This window comes from Felis catus, chromosome A1 (assembly GCF_018350175.1).
Source record: "Felis catus isolate Fca126 chromosome A1, F.catus_Fca126_mat1.0, whole genome shotgun sequence".
NCBI classification, from domain to species: domain Eukaryota; kingdom Metazoa; phylum Chordata; class Mammalia; order Carnivora; family Felidae; genus Felis; species Felis catus.
Window position 1 is genome coordinate 181,053,376 of NC_058368.1, and position 21,812 is coordinate 181,075,187.

General features: G+C 38.4%; 1 protein-coding gene and 1 long non-coding RNA gene across 13 annotated transcripts in view; both read right to left on the bottom strand.

The window, feature by feature from the left end:
- Nucleotides 1-21,812, bottom strand: part of TENM2 (teneurin transmembrane protein 2) — a 2,391,334-nt gene that overhangs the window by 537,909 nt on the left and 1,831,613 nt on the right. Inside the window, exon 1 of one of the 12 annotated variants that reach the window (XM_045040354.1) lies at nt 7,064-7,590. The exons of the other annotated variants lie outside the window; for them this stretch is intronic. The gene's annotated coding sequence lies outside the window, so the exon portion shown is untranslated. Of the gene's footprint in view, nt 1-7,063; nt 7,591-21,812 lie in introns of those variants that run through there. 12 annotated transcript variants of the gene reach the window in all.
- LOC109503251 lies at nt 10,201-20,896 on the bottom strand. Its single transcript, XR_002162128.3, has 2 exons — nt 15,072-20,896; nt 10,201-10,440 (listed from the first exon to the last, which is right to left on the bottom strand). It is a non-coding gene; the product is annotated as an uncharacterized LOC109503251 (long non-coding RNA).

The window sequence follows — 21,812 nt, forward strand, 5'->3', positions numbered from 1 at the left end:
TGCTATGTGCATGTGGTTGTGTATGTATGTTCATGCATGAGTGCAAGAGAAAGAGCAAGACAGGCATAGAGCTAAAGCTGGAGTGAGCAAGAAAGCACAAATAAAGACACTTGAAGAAAACAAGAGCAGCAGTTCTTGGAAAAACATTTACGATTTAAAGGACTCACATTGTGGCAAAAACAGCCCTTTCTTCATTAAAACAAAGTGAAATTCAATGAGAGACATGGCCCCATAGAGCGAAGCAAGGCCCAAGCCAGAACATCAATGTATAAACAAGTGTGTTGGTAAGGTGGAGATGTCCTGGGACCATAGAGAGAAGACCTGGAAGGAATGAGAAGGCACAGCTTCCCCAAGGAAAGACGTGATACTCAAACCCAAGCCATTCTTTCTTTCATTACCTTGTGTATGCGATTTAGTCACCCACATGTGGAAGACCAAATGCTATTTCATTCGTGTGAGTGAATGGGCAAGAGTTAACAAGATTTGCTCATTAAATAGTCCAATCAGCATGCTGTATCAGTTACTATAGGTGTATCAAACCTTCCTTTGCCATTTCAGGGTGGTTCCTCTTCTGCATTAAAAAGATGTCAGTAACTCTCCCCCACATCTCTCCGAAGGCAGGGAACATACTTTATAGTTTTCTCTAACTGTTGCAATGTTCAAAATGGTGTGAAAATTTCTTAAATAAGCCAGTTCCTTTGATTAAATCAGGATATACCTCTAGTTGCTAAATCAAGTATTCTCTAAAAAGGGACTTGTAGGTAATAACATTTAAAGAAGTATTTATTTTTAGTACAGTTCAAGTTTATTACACAATTCATTAAAATAAGACAATATTTATACAGTGAGGCAGGCAGATCCTTTCCCAGTGCAAAGCAGAAAATACTACAGTGCGGTAATAATGAAAGCTACAATTAAGTGTCCTACTAACTAGGATGCAGGCACTTTGCCAAACACTTTATTACACATCAATTCAGTGAACCCTTATGACAATGAATGAGGTGAAGACTCTCTGATCCTTTCTTTTCCAAAGGAGGACACACAGCCAGAGCTTAAGTGACTCGCCCAAGATCTCACAGGTGCTTCATGACAAACAAAGCCAAAGTTGGCCTGATTCCAAAGCCAATGGTTTCAAACATTATTTGTCAGGAATCCATGTTATTTTTCCTTCTCACTGAAGCTTCACAGAGTTAAAGAGTAATTGCTACCATATGCTAATTTCATGCACAGTAATTTGAAACGGATATAAAAAAATCATGATAATGCTGCTATTTTACACTTCTACCTTTCAAAGCCGTTCAGAGTATTCATAACTTCATGTTTATACAGCTTTAGCCAAGTCAAAAAGGTGCCTCATTTAACCATGAATTTGCAACTTATGCAAAAATCCTACATGCTCCAAGGGGGGGGGGGGGATGCAATGGTTGAGAAAAAAATGCAATAGCTAGAACACAAATATTCCATTTTCCATAGAACTGCCACATTTCTTGTGTACATTTCTCCAGCAGCTGTTGTTTAGGAAGGTGCTACTGGTCACACTGAAAATGTGGCAGTTCTGTCCTATTAACATAAATATTTTTACCTGAATAATTCCTGCTGTTCTTTTGAAACTGAAATTAATTCATATTGCTTTCCCTCGTTTCCCCCAAAACTTACCAGTTTTTTTTTTTTAAAGCAGAGAACAACTGTGTGTGCTGGTGCTGAACCAAGCACATTTCTAAAGAGCGATTTTATTTTTCTAGCACAAGCTATACCAAGAAATGGGATAATGGTACTGAATATATAATCAATACATATTCAAATGGAATCAGTTTATTTTGCTTTTAAAAATGTATCCCCTCAAGATGGGCTGAGTTGTGATATTCACCATCTATTGCTAATGGTATCAAATCATTAGTGGCTGGCTTCGTGCTTCCTCTGAACAAGAGTTTCATATAACCCAGACTAAAATGGCCACACTGATTTAATCACCCATTCTCGGCCCCAAGAGAGGATGCTTGCTTATACGCATATTGGTGTACAAGAGCAGTAAGGAGCAAGACATCGGAAGTAGTGTGCTCTGGGTTCAGATCTCAGCCCAGTCCTTTTCCAGGTGAAGCTTAAACTCACTACCAAGCTTATGCATTCTCAATAGAAGTGGGAGAATGTTAACCATTTTAGAGGCAGTCATTGCACTGTCCTACATCCAGAGCTGTATAGAGGTCATAGTTTGTGTCAATGGGGACTTTGTAGATTTGTACAGTGAGCAACCAGAACATACAAAGCCTGCTCAGGGGTTGTGGGGATTCAAACCATTATGTGTCTAAAATAGCCTAGCCCCTAGTATGTAGTAAGTTCCCAGGGAATGCTAGCTTTTTATTATTTTTTATCTTGGTGTGTATTATCTTTTGCTTCTAGTTACACAATCTAATATTTAAAAGACTTAAGTACTATGGTCCATGTTTCATCTGATTCCCCTATCAAGGGGATTTTTTTTTTTTAAGTTTTTTGAGTTAAGTACTCTTTCTATCTTTTTAGATAAACTGTCTTTGCAAATTTCATTTCTCTTACCATGATTTATCAGGTCTCTGAAGAGGTCTGAAGAATTCGAGATGCCCTCAAATGCACTATGTAAAAATTCCCCCTAAACCTCAATATACGAATGCATTTGGAGAAGTGAGTTTGGAGCCAGACTGGGTCAAATCCAGCTCTATTTTTAGCTCTTTCATTTCTCCAAGTTCATCTGTTAAGCCTCAGTTTTCTCATTTGTACATTGGGGAGAATAATTCCTATCACAGAGCATTATTGGGGCTGCTGAGGAAGACAATGCATAGCAAAGTGTTTAGCAAAAGCCTGGCTCATGGGTGATACTGAACCAATCACCACTACATTATTACTAGCTGCTAGTCTGTATCTCTCAGCCACTGGCAGAGGGATATTAGATCCAGAAGCCTCTTAAACTTCAAGTCATGCCACAGGAATGTTGCCCCATGAACTCAGCGGGGTTCAGAATTCTTAGAAAGATAATCAGCAGGGCATTGTTCTAGTTCTATCTTTGTTATTGTAAAGACCTGCTCAGCATACTGATTCTTATAAACCTTAGCAGCTTCATATGTAAAACACGGCGATTAGATTCAGGGATGTCGAAAGAGGTCTCTTGAAGTACAGGCTTCTCTGATTTAAATACAAGGTAAAATAGACATAACTTTTGTTAGGATTTTTCTGATTTTAGTTACCTCTTTAGAGTTTGGATGTTACACATGTAGCCATCCCTGCTCGATGTTCACAGCACATTTTGCTGATGGGTCTAGCTATTCTTTTTACTGAGCTTGGAAGAGACTTCAGAATCCTACTCAACACAGTGTTCCAATGTGTTGAGCCACTATCAACCCTTTGGCTTTTGATTTGAAGAACTTCACATATTTGCAATCTTAAGTACTTAGAGCTGTCTTTTGTAGTAGCCCTGCATTTTTTCTTGCCACTACACTTAATTTTTTGTAACTCGCTAACCATAGAATGGATTCTCAGTTTGGGGAAATTTACATGTAAGGTACCTAATTCTTTAAAAAAAATACAATTTTCAGCCCTTCTCTATTCCTCCTGCTGTGTGTTTCTAAGCAATGTGGAGAGGGGGGTAAGCCACTGAATAGGCAACTGTAGCTGTAGTGTTCGAAGTACAATGACAGAAAATCAAGGGCTAGGTAGATGGGTGGAAAAGACATGCAACTAATTCTGGAAATCAAATAATTGTTTCTAGAAAAGGCCATGGGCAAGAATGTTCTAATGTAGGGAGGGGTGCACCCAAAACCTGATGGAGAGACAGATACTATGGCCTGGTTGGGAAAGGTTAGGTCATTCAGAACAGCCAAGCATACCATAGAGTGGACTGGGAATATGGGAGACACAAAATGAGAAGGTGATCAGAAGGCATGATGTTTTTTTAAAAAAAAAAAAAAGAAAGAAAAGAAATTCACTACTTTGATTCGAGAGAGAACTTTAAAGGTAAAGACATAAACAAAAAACACCCCCCCCCCCCACCACCACCCTGGGCTGGGGGAGAGTAATGGTAAAAGGAATATTAGGGAAAATAGCTCTTTATGTCAAATTATTTCATATAAATAACGTCTCATATAATGAGAAAAAGGGCAGAGGAGAAATTCCCCTCTATAGCGTTTGGAGTTAGGTTTATTGTCCTGTCCACAATAAAGGCAAATACCAGAGCACTTGTACCCTAAATGTGACAGCAATTAATATACTTAGAGCTTCTAAAGATTTATTTTTTGGTGTTACATAACCCAAATCTTAACATCTTGGAATGGTGCTTATGCCAACAGAGTATAGGCACATAGCATTAAAGAATGAGAATTCCACTTGGTTGACTCAAATTTTATCTATGGATATGCCCAAATATGCCAGACACTGTGGTAAATGGTGGAAATAAGGCCATGAATGAATTAAAATGCCTTCAAAGGGCTTCTCATCTAGCCTATAGACATTCATCAACCGTTGAGACAAGCACTTACAAGGAAAAGTTATGTATATAAAGAGGATCACACGAAAGGACACTTTAAAAAGCAGGACTCAGGGAGGCTGTAGAAGTTTAACACATTCTGAGTCCTAAAAGGCAAAGAAGAAAAATAAGGGGACAGAGCCCCAGGTTTCTCAAGTGCTAAGACATGCGGCACCCTGTGGCAGCATTTTTGTTTGCTTTAACTAGTGGGGAGGGGATGCTCCTGGCACCTAACCTAGAGCCCAGAATTGATAAATATCCTAGGATGTATAGGTCAGCTTCCTCTGAGAATTATCTGGCCCAAGTGTCAGTAGTATCAAGGATGAGAAACTGAGCTAGAGTGAACAGCATCTCTGCCTCAGGCCTCACAGCGGCAAGAACCAGGCAAAGGTGCAAACTGAAGGAAGGTCAGGGGCTGCACTGATGCGGGAGCATGAGCTGAGGTCCCAATACGGCAAGGACCACATCGTGTCTCACAGGTACAGGGTTTGGGTGGTTGTTTTGCCTAAGGCAGTGATGAGCCTCCCGAGATATTTAAGCAGGACAGCCACAGGCTGATTCCCTTAAAATTTACTGGCATGTGAATGAGATGTAAGGAAAAAAGGTGAAAAGTGAGGTAAGAACCCAGAGAGGCATCAAGAGGAGACCGGGATGCTAAATATTAGCAAGGCCTCGGCATTAATGCAAACATTTGTAATCACAGAGCAATTCATCATTTTAGCTTAGGAAGTTTTATCCACCTTCTTTCAGAACAATACTGCCTAATCTTTGCCCCATCTGTTTTCTGTTGATTTGTCTCAACACTTATGGAGTACTTTCATGTAAAGAAAAGGGAGGGTCACCATTTTGGATACAGATGAGGAAGTCAGTTCCTGATGGTACAGTATGAACATGCTAAGCATTAAAAGGTTAAGATAAAAGATGTGGTAAGAAATGACAGGAGATTATATTGTACTCTTCCATAGATGATTAAGAGAAGCAATTAAACTACTCTTGCTCTGTGTATTTCAAGAGTCATCTCAAGTTTTAACCTTATTTTACTTTGGCTTTCCTATCTCAGCTGGCTCTGATGTGAGTAGGTGGATGGGGAATTTGTGTGTTTAATTGGTTTTTTTTTTCCTCCCTCCTCCAGAAACACAGGTATTCCTCAAAAACCAGTCACAGATAATCAAATCTAGATAGCAACTTCCCAAATTCTAACCCTTTAATACACATCTCATGATCATTGCCAATTCACTTATCACTTGAATTCTTAATATTTTTCTGTAAATACATTTTTTAAATCACTGTTCTAGATAGAAAATCCATTTAACTAGACATAAATACAAGTTAGATTAAAAAACACAATTTAACGGACTCAATACAATGTGGGGAAATTCAAGCTAACTATTCTTGTCTGATAAAGAGACCAACAGAAGCTGCTGCATTAAAAAAAAAAATCAAATTCACAGATTTTAGAGAAGTATTCACGTCTATCATCAAACAGAAGCTTCCCTAATGGCCAAGAGTCGGCAATCTGGCCTGGCAATTGTTTTTGTACAAATGGTGAGCTAAGAATGATTTTTATGTTTAAATGGCTAGGGAAAAAAATCCGAGTAAGATTAGTATTAAATGACATGTAAAAATTACATGAAACTCTAGTCTCAGTGTTTATAAAAAAAAAAAAAGGTTTATTTGGAGTCACAGCTATCATTTATCGTGCTGTATCATACTATCTACAGCTGGGTTCTTTTTAAAATGGCTGAGCTGAATAGCAGTTACAGAGACTGTATGGCCTGCAAAGCTTAAGGTATTTACTATCTAGTTTTTTAAAATAAAAAGTTCGTTCCCTCTCCTGTGTGATCCACATCAGGCACTCTACCTAAAATTACTGTGTACCACCTGTGGTATATATAGCTCTAACACTGGAAAATTCTGTTTTGTGAATGAACATTGCTAAAGACTGGGGTTTCCCATGCCACACAAAAAGCAATAAAGCTCCAGAGAAGTGGGTATCCCTTTGGTAAATGACAACATCAAAAGCAAGAGTAGATAAATATTACACAATAATATACAGAACATATCCAAATTTCTGGCTTTTAGATGCAGACTGACTGGAAAAATGAATAGAAATAAGTTTGGTGACTGTTCCTGTTTGTGTACAAACAGGCTATTTATCTACTTGTGAGGATGATGATGGGTTTTTCCCTCCATATAAACAGTGAAATCCATTCTGATGAACACAGTGATAACACGGTAAAGTCTCAACTTCTATACTTAGTTTCGCTTAATGCACTTACCACAACTAATGAGAGCTATTCGTGCACACCTTGAAATTTAAAAAAAAAGCCTAATTCTCCAAAGTGTGGGGAATGAAAAAAATGATTAGCAAGCTCTGTCTACACCAACAAGGCTACCACCACCAACTCATTTAAAGCACAACATACTAAGTAAGCAAAGCAATGACAGACTGAATAAGTGCATCATGATGGCATCTCTGAAGAAAACAACACTCTGCTGTTATATAAAAGCAGTCAGGGGCACAATATACCACTAATTTATCAGAGCTAAGTACAAAAAATAAAACTGAGTCACCTTAGACCTGCGGAAAGTGATACTCCTCTGTTGAGTGGAGACCTCCGAATCTTGGGCATGCTGTGCAACAGAATCACCACCTTTTATAGCTTTTAAAAGCCTGATTCCCAGGCCCCGCCCCCAATTAACCAGCACCAGGGTTTAGTAAAGATGCTCAGATGATGCCAATCGGCAGCCACAGCTGGGCACCATTGCTAGCCAACTATCCTACTGTGGGCCCGGCTGCTTGCAAGATGTTAAATGGGCTCACTTGGGATGAGAAATTGAGTTGATCAGGTGCACATGAGGTGGAATGAACAAAAGGAATTCTAGGAGGATATCACTTGAGAAGGCTGATGGGTTTGCAGATCTCTGAGAATACTAAAATTTTAACTTGAGGTTTATAGTGCCTGTCTAAAAATCTTAAGTTAATGGAATGTAAAAAGTTCATCCAACTAATTAGTCTGTTCTGTTTCCATGACTTAAGTTATTTTTAAAAGTTAAAAGGAATGATTATGCCAGGTTCCTTGAATTCCTCCTTAAGCTAAATCTTTGGGGGAACAGGAACTGGGAGTAAAGGATATTCCCATAAGTGACAAGCTGTCACACATGGCGATGATAGCAGTGCTGCCCTAGTCAGTACACTTTGAGATATAAATCAAACAAAAGGCATTGAAGGCTATCTGCATATTGGTTTTGGTGCTGAGTACAGAATCATCTGAGCTATATTTCTTCCACCATCATCCCCAGAGCCCTTCACCCTGACTTGTGCTTAATAACCCTTGCATTAATCAACATGGGTTTTGCCCAGAAGCTTCTTTTTCTTTTTTTTAATTTTTTTTTCAACCTTTATTTATTTTTGGGACAGAGAGAGACAGAGCATGAACGGGCGAGGGGCAGAGAGAGAGGGAGACACAGAATCGGAAACAGGCTCCAGGCTCTGAGCCATCAGCCCAGAGCCTGACGCGGGGCTCGAACTCCTGGACCGTGAGATCGTGACCTGGCTGAAGTCGGACGCTTAACCGACTGCACCACCCAGGCGCCCCTCCCAGAAGCTTCTTAAAAGGCAGGGGGAGGAGCATCAGTTGTTAGCATATGACAGTTACTCAGTTCTCCAGCAACAATTCCTCAGTTTACCCATTGAGACTAATCCTTAGGAGATTAATTTTTGAGTCCTCTGAATCAAGCCCAATTTTTGCTTCTAGGAACCCAGTCTGTCTTCCAGGAAAATTATGCAAGTATTTAAAATTCTCTTAAAAACTGAGAACAAACTGAGGGTTGATGGGGGTGGGAGGGAGGGGAGGGTGGGTGATGGGTATTGAGGAGGGCGCCTGTCGGGATGAGCACTGGGTGTTGTATGGAAACGAATTTGACAATAAATTTCATATTTAAAAAAATAAAAATTCATTTATTAAAACTTCTAATTTCATAGAGCAAATGTCAAATAAAATTTGGCAGAGGGATTTTTTTAGCATGAAAAGTCTCATTATTCTCACTTTTTCTGCACCCCATCAAACACCTTTGGCCAGTCCCTCCTTAACCAACGGGGACAAGATTTCTCACACTTTGGAGACTTAGTAGGGCATTTTCTGGTAGTGGAATGGTATGAATTAATATTCCTGGAGGCTATGATTTTGCATATATGGAGCACCATCTACACAAAATGCCAGACACACTATCCTGACAGCTCATCACAAACCCATGAGTTAGACAATATTATCCATGAGTTAGACAATATTATCCCTAATTACAGATGAAAGAGCTGAGCCTCACAAAGTCTATGTAAAATGCCTCATATAATCAGTGGTCATTCTATGATTCATACCCAGGCTGCCTGACTGTAAAATATGGGCTCCCAATCTCTATACTGCCAACTGGATACATGCAGGGCAACCAAGCAGCACTTCTGGGGACCAATGGAAGATCTCACAATAGCATCATTCCTAGCACAAATGGGTATGTCATACTACAGGCTATCTGCCACAATGCTATGGTATAATGATGCCATTGTAGAAGAAAACCCAAGGTCATTTGACAAACTCTCAGCAGTTCACCATTTTCTTTGTTAACCTATTGATCTTTTTCTTGGGGAGGAAGCATGTGACTAGATAGCAGGTCTTCCTACCATATCACAAACCGGTTATGGATAAATACAATTGTTTCTACCAGAAACACACAAATTGGATAAGCTTTTGAGGAATATACTTTAAAAATCATGGGTACATAATTAATTGCTTGCAACTCAGGAAATGTGGTTTAAGTGATGCTGACAATGAAGTTCTGCCTTCAGTAATATTCCCCATGGGAGTAATTCTCATATATTGGTCTAGGCACTGGTTGTGTCCAGTCACTAAGATGCTTATTAAAAATGCAGATTCCTAAGGCTCACCCAAACTGAATCAGACTATCCAGGGGTGATGATCTGGAAACTGTGTTTCCAACAAAGCCCAAGTGATGGTAGTATATACCCAGAATTAGGAACTAATTCACTAAGTTAGAGTGAATAGGGACATTTGCCTCGGACCAATCCATTTGACTTTTTAATAAATATTTACTGAGCGAATACTGCCTGCCAAGCACTGTGGAACTTGGAGAACAGGCTGTGAACAGGGCAGATAAGGTTCATCATATGGAGTTTACGATCCAGTGATGGGCAACAGCAGTAACCAAGTAGATATATGCATAAATGAGATAATTTCAGGTGTGGCATTACAGGATGGTAAAACGGGAAAGAATATGGTGGTGAATCAAGGAGGTAGATGATTAGATAGAAAATAAAGGCAGGGAGTGAAGAAAGAGGCATCCCACTTTCCCAAATGGTACTAGAAAAATAGCCCAGACATTAACCATGCAGGCAGTTTCAAATTTCATACCCCCAGTAGTTAGAAATTAGGACAGATCAGTCATTGCTTATCACATACCTGAGGCAAGGACAATGTCTTGGGGACAGATGGTTTGACACTAGGTCTGAAGTGCCTCAGCCTATAATCTTTCCTCTGCCTGTGGGGCTCTGCCCTGTAATCTCCCCAGAGACCTCCCCGGAAACCCCTAGTTTTTCCATCCACCAGGAACCACTACATCTCTGCCTAGGTGTGGGGGACTTAGGGTTTGAACCAAGTTCTGTTTGATTGCAATGACCATGCTCTTTCTAAAAACTGTAAGATGAAATAAAGGATTAATATTTGGTGGGGGTTATTGGTGGTTGGGCAGCACAAGAGGACTGAAGAAATGGGATACAACAGAAAACTCTTGGCCCATGTTCTCAGCTCCATGGTCATTCACGCTATTCACTTTAAACTGATCTTCACCAGGTAAAATGTCTGCTGATGGAAGACACAGTGTGGCTTCCTCAGGCCTCCACTTCCATGTCTGGCTCTGTTTACTTCCTTCTCTTGAACCTTTCCAGAAAAAAAAAGAGAAGGAAATGTTCTTAGTTGTTCTAATTCTTAGAACAGGTTTTTCCACCTATAAGTGAAGATGTAGTGAGAGCATATCTGTAGTCAGAGGACTAATAATTCTTATAAATTTTGCAATTGAAAAGATGAGGAGAGATGATGCCATAGGTAGATGAAGGTAGGGGAGAATATAAATCACAAGGGCATGAGATTGAATGGCTATGGAATAAATAACTTTTTTCCAGTGGATCCCAGTGTGTAGGACACTGGCCACTCATGAAAAGATAGTAGGTGTGATAAAGTGTCCAATAGCTTTGAGTCTCTATAACATTCTCACTGGAAATAACTTGTTTCCAATTTTCCATCAACCTTTCTGAGTACATTAAGGAGAAAGACTCAGTTTGTTGCTAGCATTTGTGTATATATATATATATATATATATATATATATATATGTAACTTAAACATTGTATCTATACATAAAATTCTACTTGTTATTCTGGTGTTCCATTCTGAATAGTGATAAAATGTTTTCATTCCAAGTATATTTAAGTTAAAAGGGAGAAATGAATTTATTTTTTTTCAATATATGAAATTTATTCTCAAAATGGTTTCTATACAACACCCAGTGCTCATCCCAAAAGGTGCCTTCCCCAATACCCATCACCCACCCTCCCCTCCCTCCCACCCCCCATCAACCCTCAGTTTGTTCTCAGGAAATGAATTTAAATAAAGATCAAGCAAATAAATTATAGGTGGTATAGATGTGGCTAAAATGGTGATGGAAAATGGCTGAAGTTTGGTAAATGCTATCTAGCACAATCTCCTTTCTTTACAGGTAAAAACCCTTAGGTCCAGAGAACTGAACTAAGTCACAGCCACACAACCAAGATATCAACTGACAATTTAGTACAGATTTGCTAGAAAGTCTTTCCCAAATAAGTACAGTACAGTATCTGTCAGAATTCAGAAACTTTCTAGCAAATCTGTATACCAACTCAGGAAAAACAGAGAAAGAATAGGTGTAAACCCTCCATCTGTCCTTTCTAATTGTGGGCCAATAAAAAGTCACCAGATGTATCTAGGGGCGCCTGGGTAGCTCAGCCGGTTAAGCATCCAACTTCAGCTCAGGTCATGATCTCGTGGTTCATGGGTTCAAGCCCAGTATTGGGCTCTATGCTGACAGCTTGGAGCCTGGAGCCTGCTTTTGATTCTGTCTCATTCTCTCTCTGCCCCTTCCATGTTCGCTGTCTCTCTCTCTTAAAAAATAAATAAAATAAATAAATAAACTTAAAAAATATTTTTAAAAAGTCATCAGACCTATCTAAGCTTTATTTTCCTCATTTGTTGAAAACAAAGAAACCAACCAACAATGCCAATACAAGCATAACAACACTTACCTTGGAAAGCTGTAAAAATTAAGGCATGTGACAATGTAAGGGACTGGCACACAGAAAGTGACAATATAATGCAACATTCAGTTCTTTCCTCCTGCCCCTCAAAATATGTTTTGAGATTTGAATGACTGGAAAGCATGTATTCCTTCCTAATTTCCACTTCTCTCATGCCAAGATGATTTTTCCATTCAAATAAGAGGTGGGGTTCAAGGGTTCATGGGGCAAGAATTGTGTTACACCCGAGGGACACTTTTTACAGAAAGAAAATTAGTAAATTATTTAGTAAAAAGAAAAAAAAAAACAGAGTTTTTTTGTTTGTTTTTGCTTTTTCCTTTTTTTGCGAGAGAGAGCTTAAATTGGGGAGAGGGGCAGAGGGCAGAGGAAGAGAGAGAGAGAGAATCTTAAGCAGATCCCATGGGCTTGATCCCATGATCCTGGGGTCATGACCTGAACCAAAATGAAGAGTTAGATGCTCAACCTGAGCCCACCCAGGTGCCCCCACTGAGAGCTTTTAAAAAGAGCAGATGAATAGGTAAGAACTGAGTTAAGCACTTTTCTCTTTCTGAAGACCGATAGAATTTAATTAGAACAGGACCCACTTCTCCAACTATGCTAACCCTTTGCTGGAGACCAGTGAAGAAACTGGGTGGGGAGGGGTGGAGATCATTTAAAATATCCCATTTTCTTCTTTAAAAGATCTATAGAGGGGCACCTGGGTGGTTCAGTTGATTGGGCATCTGACTCTTGATTTCAGCTCAGGTCATGATCTCATGTTTCATGAGACTGAGCCCCACATCAGGTTCTGTGCTGACAGCTCAGAGCCCGCTTGGGATTCTGTGTCTTCCCCTCTCTCTGTCCTTCTTTTACTCATAGTTGCATGCTCTCTCTCAAAATAAATAAATAAACTTAAAAAAAAAAGATCTACAGAGATAATTAAATAAATGCAGTGGTCATCTCAACTTTCTTTGTCATTGCCTGTGTGGATGTTTGTGGGGACCATGAAAATGTGCCCCTCACATCTCCTGCTGTGGGAACAGAGGTGACGAGAGCCACAGCTGCTGTCCCGTTTGGATCCACCACTGTATCTGTGCTGAGGCCAGGCTTCCCACAGCCTGCTCCTAGTCACTGACTAAACACAGTGGAGAAACTACCTCGAGTCCATTTCTGTAGGATGCAAGTAAGCTCTGATAGGCAACTTTGGCCTGTGGACTCTTCACTGTCCTGGTTGACACTCTTCTAGAATATGCTGCTGTGCGGGGCTCTTCTTCCCAATCCTGGTTCCTTCCCACTCTCCTGCCACTGGTGTCAGACTCATATTGCCATCTGAAGGCTCTCCCCACTTCTACACCTGTGCTTCAGCCTTCACAGGTGTCCCCCTGCCCCTCCCCCCACCACCAAATTTCTTGCATATCTAATCCTTAGTGTCTGCTTCTCAGAGGACCCAAAATACACAACATTGTTCCAAAAGTTTAACTACTACCAAACAGATAACTCTGCCCACGCTTTAAAATGAGTAACTAGCTGGGGATTCAGACATGTCCCATTGGTTACAATAGAAAGGGAAAAAATGTTCTGTTAGCATTTTGTGTAAACTTATGACCACATTTAATCACCCAAAGTGTACCTTCACTGACTACCAGATGTGTCATTAACCATTTCTGAAAAAAGTGAAATAAAATCACCCAGCATGAGAATGCTGTGGAATAAGTCAATACTAACAGATGGTGTTTATTTTGTCACTGCTTGTGTTAAAAAAATTACCACCTAGTTCCATCAAATCCATTTCTTTAAGGTGGAAGCTTTATGTAAAAACTGCTACAGAAAATGCAGTATTTTATCAGCTGTCATTGAGTTCCTTAAAATATGAGCACTTGTTTTCATGGTTTTCAGTTTTCTAGGACATGGTGCAATACGCAGGAGATGGGTTTGTATAAATCTGACACGATGGAGTATTTTGCCAGCAGCTCTGTCTTGCAACATGCAATCTGTTTTGTTTTTCAAACAAAGTTGGGACATGAGTCAGTTGGAACACAAGTGTTTCCAGGATCAAGATAGAAATTCCTCAATTAAACAACCTTCTGCAGTGTGATATAGTCTACATAACCAACAAAAGGGGACCATTTAAATACATTATCCCATGCTCATTTTAGACAGAGTCACAAGGAGAATCATGAAAAATGAGGAGTTAGAAGACTATGTAACAACAAGGAAAGTTCACAAACCATCAAGTGAAAAAAATCATCGTACAATAAGTAAAATATGATGCCATTTTTCTTTCAAAATACATACAGTAAGAAGTAGTCCAACAGGGTGGCTAGGAGAGGTAATACTGAGCCAGGCTGTGTGAGTGTAAATCCGGGCTCTGCCCCTCTCTCTCGCTACCTTTATAACCTTGCTGAAGTCACTTGACCTGTCTCTATCCCAGGTTCTCCACGCATCAAGGGTGATAATAAGAGTGTCCATATTTCATGGGGCTCTTTAGAAGATTAAATGTAAAATTTTTTAAAGTGCCCAGCACAGCATGTCATACAAATATTATTGTTATTATTTTAATTTTTACTACATATAATTGTAGAGAAAGTCTTGGAAGCATATTTCACAATGTTGATAGGGACTCTTGCTAAACAACAAGATTGCAGGTGATTTTCAAGTTTTTTTTTTTTTTTTTTTTTGTCTTGGCTTATTTGTTTAATCTAATGTTTTGTCACACATCCCAAGATATACCATTTGGAAAGGAAAGGAGAGAAAGGGAGAAGAAGGAGGAAAATTCTCACATGTTTTTGCCCTACCAAATTCTGCTATTATAAAAAGTGTGTAATTGGCTAAAGTGGTTTATTTTTTTTTAAGTCTTAAACTCAAAGTACCTTGATCACTTAGAATTTCTCTTTAAATACCTTAACTGAAACTTCGGTGAACTCTCAACCTCAGTGCTAGCACACTTAGTAAACAAAATCACATATCAGTCAATGCGATGATGGAACAAAATAAAAAAACACTAGGTAAACAGAGAGAGTGTGCTTCCCTGATAATAAGTTGGAGGATCAGTGTACTCCCTTGCCGATGCTTCCATTTCACCCTTCCCCACTTTATAATGGCAGCTGAGCCTTCTCATTTTCTTTCAGAAAACAGTGGTCTCTGTAGCCTTTCTGCATATGTACTGACAATTATACTGAATGAACATATTGGTTATATATGTATATATGCTCTAAATAAGTAAATACAATTAAATGTTACATACGTGCCATTTGATTTAAAACAGCAGACTTAAAGAAATCAAACTTTGTTTCTTGGTACCCTGTAGTACACCTGAGTCAATTGGCTCTGAGGTTAGCAGAGAACACATCACTAAAGCTCAATAGCAAAGTAGCAAATGAAAAAATTAAAGCTGAGATACCACTACCGCCATGCTCTAGGTATCCTTTTTGTTACATGTGTCTGACGACATGTTCTAAGACATTTGACAACAGATTTTTCAACAAGTAGGAATCTGGTGATGAGACTGGGAGTGTTCTGGAATCTGGCTTTGTCTCTTTCCTCAGAATTTCAACAGGTCTTTGGCAAATGGGAAGTGGGGCTTCTAAGCTGAGAGATCTCTCATGTACCAACAGGTCTTAAGCTTCACTTGTTAAGGTTTAATATCTAAGTTAATGTCTAATATCTTTAATATCTAATATCTTTAATATATAATGTACCAGTTCCTTTTAATGGCTCCAGAGTTCCAGCAAAGTTAAGTGATGGACAAATTGTACTTTTTTCTTAATCTTAATAGTTAGGTTGTCCTTCAAGAAAATTCCAGAACACATCTCTGAACATCACCTCATTCCATGAGATTGGCCCTTGTGATACTGAATGAAGTTACCATAGAAACTCATCAAGTCCCACTTATGCCAAGACTTGCCTCCCTTTTCTACTCTGTAAACACGTTTCCATTTTTAAAGCCCTCGCTCAATCAAAGTGACTGCTGTACAGAACTACCTGGAGAAAATAGGCCCTCCACATAAACATGCAGCAACCTTTGGGCTATGATGCCTGAGAGGAAATAAATCTTAACAAATGTGCTACAGCTCCTTTAAACACTTAAGTCATAAAGACATGCATCATTATTCACCCAAGATAGCAGACTTTTCCATCTCTAATCTAAAACATTAAGGATAAGAAAAGTCAGAGGCTCTACATAAAACCTGTTTTTTTTTTGGCTATTAAAGCATGAAGTTGCATTGCTTAGGCATTTAATAAGGAGTTGCCCTACACTTCTCACATGCATATACTCAATGTGTCCTTATAAAGATATCGTTTGTCATGGGATGGATAAGTGGACTGTGGCAAATAGTAGTAAGTGATCAATAAATTCCAAGTCTTATTATGAGTCAGGAACTATTCTAAATGCTTTAATGCATTATCTTGTTTAATCTTTACATCAATTGTATGAGAAACATAGATTTATTATTCCCATTTTATAGATGAGGAAATTTGATGCTAAAAGGTGGAAAGTGACTTGCTCAAGGTAATACTACTACTGATGGTCATGCTAGATTAGAACTCAGGTTATCGCATTCCACCAGCTGATATTATCTGGTTCTACAAGTGGGTTAACCAATCATAACACTCTGTTGAAAATCCTAATGGGTGCTCTTATCCAGCTGTTGTGTTCCATTCCCTCTATAACCCTTAGCCATTTTTAGAAAGGCAAATGTACCCTGTAGTTAGCAACAGGGACACAGCTTTTTCGTTTTTTGATCACCTATCACAGACTACTGTGTACCTATCTGTCATGAATTACCTGAACTATATGTTGTTTAGATGATGTTTAGAATTAAAACGTTTTGAAGATTTCAATTTAAAAAGGCTTTTGTGTTTTCACAATACTTTTGTAAGCTCTGGGACCAGGTAGAAGCTCATAAGTAGAAGGTAGGAACGAAAATTCTCTGAAAAAGAATTACCAACGTATCAATGAACTGGCAGTACCAACCACTGAGATATTGAAAATGCATTTCCTCCCAACAGTACTTAAAAGATCATCTCAGGGGTTCCCTAGGAAAAAGAAAATTAGAGAGGGGAAAAAAGAGTGAGAGGGAGAGAATATTGCTTGCTTGATTGATTCAAGGTGGAATGTAAAAACCCAGACTTACATGTACTTGAGCTATGAAAACAGAGGAACAGACTTTATGTTGGCATTGCAGATTTGGGGTATGTGGACACAAAAAGAAGAGATAACTTTTTATCTTCACAGATGGCTTCATTTTTTTTCTTATTAAACCATACATTTGAGTCACTTTTAAAAAAATACAATTATATTCTACAGTACAAACATTCCACAATTCCCTTTTAAAGTTGGCTTTGGAAACTGCAAAGTTGGACAGTAATGAAAGGGAAGGTGTAACTATCGATGACCAGCAAATCCACCTGAGGTTTCCATGAGTTTTGTTTTAAAATATGAGCCCAGGATGGAAACCACCAAGATAGCACTGAGTACTAGTTGAGAGCTAATGATACAGATTTCAGAAGATCTGATCTGGGTTGCAATTTGACCTCTCTACTCACAAACCATGTATTCCTGAGCCAGAGGCTCCTGTCTACATGTCTCAGTTTATCTCATCCATACAATGGTGATATTAATGAAATCTGGACATTTATTAACAGAACTTTCATGAATTAACTGAGATAATGTATGTGAGAGTGGTTCAGTATAACAGGTGTTCAATTAAGATGCGTCTTCTTATGACAGTTACAATAACTATTACTAATCTTATGATTAATGGGAAAAGGACTTTCGGTGATCAAAAGAAATAATCCAATCTTCCTACAACAGCACATAGCACGCTTTATTCTTACAATGAAATATTTTAACTACATTCTTCCATTGGTTCCCACCTTGCAAGAGAAGAAGAATAGACAAGAGTATTTGTGTTGAGGAATATTTTCTTAAATATTACTCAAGCTCTGACAGTACAAGATTTCATTTGTTGAAGACTCATTCTCTCAGCTTCACCATTTATACTATGAGTGAAATGTGTGTGCCATTATTCTTGATAATTCTTGATGCAATTTTGATGCTGAAGGTACAGGGAATGAGCTAGGAGTTTTCTGAATGCAAAAGCTTTCTATTCTGTGCCAATACCTAGCTGATGGCTCTGCATGTGCATACCCACACAAGACTCAACAGCCAGGTAGCTCATTTGGAAATACCATCAACTAACTGGGACAGGTAGCCAAGGGTGAGGCCATCTGTCTCATGGAGAAGAATCCATTGTGTGCTAAAGACTTCATCAGAGAGGCTTGAGTATGTACTTTGCGCTTTTCCTCATCAAAATAAATTTGAGTGTTGGTCAGGATCATTTTACTAAATTATGACTGCAGAATATGAGCTGGCATTGTTGATCTCCTTGACAGCTGCAGAGGACCCTCTGGTTTGCCTCACCGCCACATCCACACAGTGTGTGATGTGTCCTTTTCAAAGCTTGGGAAGACACAGTCAGACACAATGGTGACCCAGCCACCCAAAAGGAATTTCTGTTATCCAAGTACTACATGCATTTGCAATTTAAAATTACTTCCAATTACATTAGAATCATCATAAATAAGAGTACAATGTGGTAAAGAGTGAAGTTGGCAGGCCATTCATAGATTGATTGTTATTAAAATCAGCATTATTATGATTCCATCAATTATTTCTACACTTTGGAACATTTTGTTTTCTTCTAGACCTCTTTACATGCTTTTGTGACTTTCATTACAATGTCAGGTGCCCCTTTCAAAGGAACATAAATTTCATGTCTGACAAATATGGTTTTCCCTATCTCAGGAAACCATTCTATTTTGGGGCATGGAGAAAATGACAATGTTATTCCTAATGCTGGTTGTGTTTACTTCCTCACACGTACCTATTTATCAGCAGCTTTTGGGACTCCATTACAGTCAACCAGATATTTATATAACAACAACAACACACTCTAGTTTTTAATGATGAACATATGGGCATTGTTCTACTTCACATGAACAGTGTTCTTCTAAGAGATTAGTCACATTTGTGCAGCCAGGAAGTCAGATAATATCATAGTAACCATCTTTCCTTTGAGCAACGAGGACATAGTAGTATAAAAATGGCAGCCAAGGCAATGTCTATTTTCTTGACTTTTGTATCTATGATGCTTAGTAAGAGAGATATGGTTCTGCCTGCCACAAAGTACTGGCAGAGATGGGCAATAAATATTCAACCAGACAAATATACACAATTAATACAGATTATGATAACTGCTGTGAAAGAAATAAGTGTAGTTGCTACTATTATTATCCATTAGTACACAACACTGTACTAACAAACATCCAACACATTAAAAAGATGCCATGTATTTCAACAGCAATAGGGATATATATATCCCTATATCATTCAGTTGAAAGGTTTCATTGGGAAAAAGTAGGTATTATTTTCTTTCTCCTTTGTTATTTAGTTGTGTATCTATAATAAAACAACAAAGGGTAACCATGGTAAATTTATTCTCTCCAAAGTAAGCTATGAACAAAGAATCTGATTATATTTTATCAAGTGTCTAAGATCATGAGTCTTACTGTTATGTCCAAGGTCCCCAACTTGTCTAACACTTCCACACATACTTTGCCTAAAGGGCTATAGGCATCACTTATCTCTCCATCACTGAGTCCTAGAATTAGTGCTCCCATTCCAGAGAGAGTTCTCACACTGAAAGAGAATTACATAGCTGCTGCTGATCTCCATGCTAGGTCAAGACCTGTGTGTATAGATATAAATGGTCAATAAAGAATCACCATATATACGGAACATCAACATTATGAAGCAAGAGAAATGCCTATCTCAAAGGAAAGAGTTTGCCAAAATCGAACACAAGTTCTCAAAATTATTTATAATTATTAACCATAGAGAAGTGAAAAAGGATATTGTGCCCATAACAACAGGTTTTTATGAAAAAGCATTCTCTCTTTGTGTGTATGCTCTTTCTCTCTCAACATGGACAGCACACACACATACCCACGCACACCCCTCCCTAAGATAAGGTTTGCACTCCAGAATGGCAGTAAGGACAAAGCTAAAAAGTAAATGAGTGATTTGTAAGTAAAGCCTAGGAAATCGTCTAGACATAATTCAAAATTGAAAGAGTTGAACATATCTCTTCTTTATCTTGGCCAGTTTTGATGAGGATGTCAATGCTGGCTTTCCTGCTGTTCAAAAGTTGAGCATTCCTATGTAGACTTTCATACGTCAAAATGGCGTAATGAAGCAGTTACCACTAATTTACATGGCAAAATTTTTGAGCATTCCCAGACCCCCAAATTACCTCTCTGAGGCTCTTCTGATACCTTAGGACACATCTTGCTAACGGATGCACAAAATTAAAGCACAGATGCTCACAGACACGGTTCAAAGCTGTGGCAGCTTGATGCTGAGATGCTGAGTATAATTTTGGGGGAAGGAGTTTGGCAGCACCACTGTGGCTGCTCAGGATTCCTGTTGCCTCTATAATGACTTACTGAAAAACAAACATTGAACCCTATTTTCATTTCTTCCTTTTTTTTGTGTGTGTGTGTAAAAGTGAAAATCCTCTTTGGATTTCTTTTTGTTAGCAAAAACAAATACTAAAGTAGGTCTTTTGTAAAAGCAAAGAGGCATAATGCAAACTTTCAAAAAGGCAAGGATACCTATATTCCTACATCACTGGCAGTAGAATCCAATAACACATTTTTTGAGGGCAATTTGACTATATATATGCACACATATAAATATACAAATATATCTTTTGATCTAGTGAGTTTCATTCTAGACATTTGTCCTATAGGAATTAAGCATTGACATAAAGATGTTCATTTCAGCATTGTTTATATTGGTGAATAAAATAGATACAATTACAAATGCCCATTAGTAGGGGAATAAATTCATTGTGTTTCCATCTGTGGATAAGCTGCACCTGTTAAAGGAAATAAGCTAGGGAATATTTCCTAAATGGAAAGATATTCATGGATATGTTATTAGAAAAAAGAAAGTTTCCAAAATCTATGTAATGTATAATCACCTTTTAATAAAGAAGAAAAGAAGAAAAACAAACTCTGTGTGTGTATGTGCGTGTGTGTATGTGCGTGTGTGTGTGTGTGTGTGTGTGTGTGTGTGTGTGTGTAAATCCTAGAAAAGTTCTAAAATAATTCAAACAATACTATTAGAAGTATAATTTGGACTTTGGGTTTAGGGAGCTTACCCAGCAATTCATAAGTGTGTATAATTATAGGGTAAAAACCTCTGGATTCTAAGTTTAGCTTCACTATTGTTTTAAAATATAAAAATAGAAAATTGAATTTTAAAAAATAATTACATAGTTAGCAACTTAAATCACAACTTTGTGTTTTGTTTTGTTTCTGTTTTTGTTTTTTGTTTTTCATTTTAATTCCAGTGTAGATAGCATATGGTGTTCTATTACTTTAAAGTGTACAATACAGTGATTCAACAATTCTATACATTACTCAGTGTTCATCACAAGTATACTCCTTAATCCTCATCACATATTTCATCCATCCCCCCATCCAACTCCTCCATCCATCTCCTCTCTGGTAACCATCAGTTTGTTCTCTACAGTTAAGATTCAGAAAGCACAACTTCTTTTGGTTGCAATTTTAGTGAAAGTTTTCTAGAGGTATGAACATAATAACAACATTATTCCAAGACAGTTTACAACATAGAACCAATTAAGATTTATTCCTGAATGTGTGCCAAGCACCTAAAATGTGTCAAGCACTGAGTTCAGTTCTAGATTTATTAAAAACTGCCTGTAAAAGACTCATGGTTTTACCGGGGATAGAGCAAAATAAGTCACTGTAATTCAGAATGACAGGGGTATATGCTAGATGCAAACTTGGATCTCAAAGTCCTGCCACTTCTGCCTACTAAGCATTACCCCACCTGTCTGGTGCTGTGTGTCCCCAGGCTTTCCTGCACCCACAGCATCTTAACTAGTTCCCT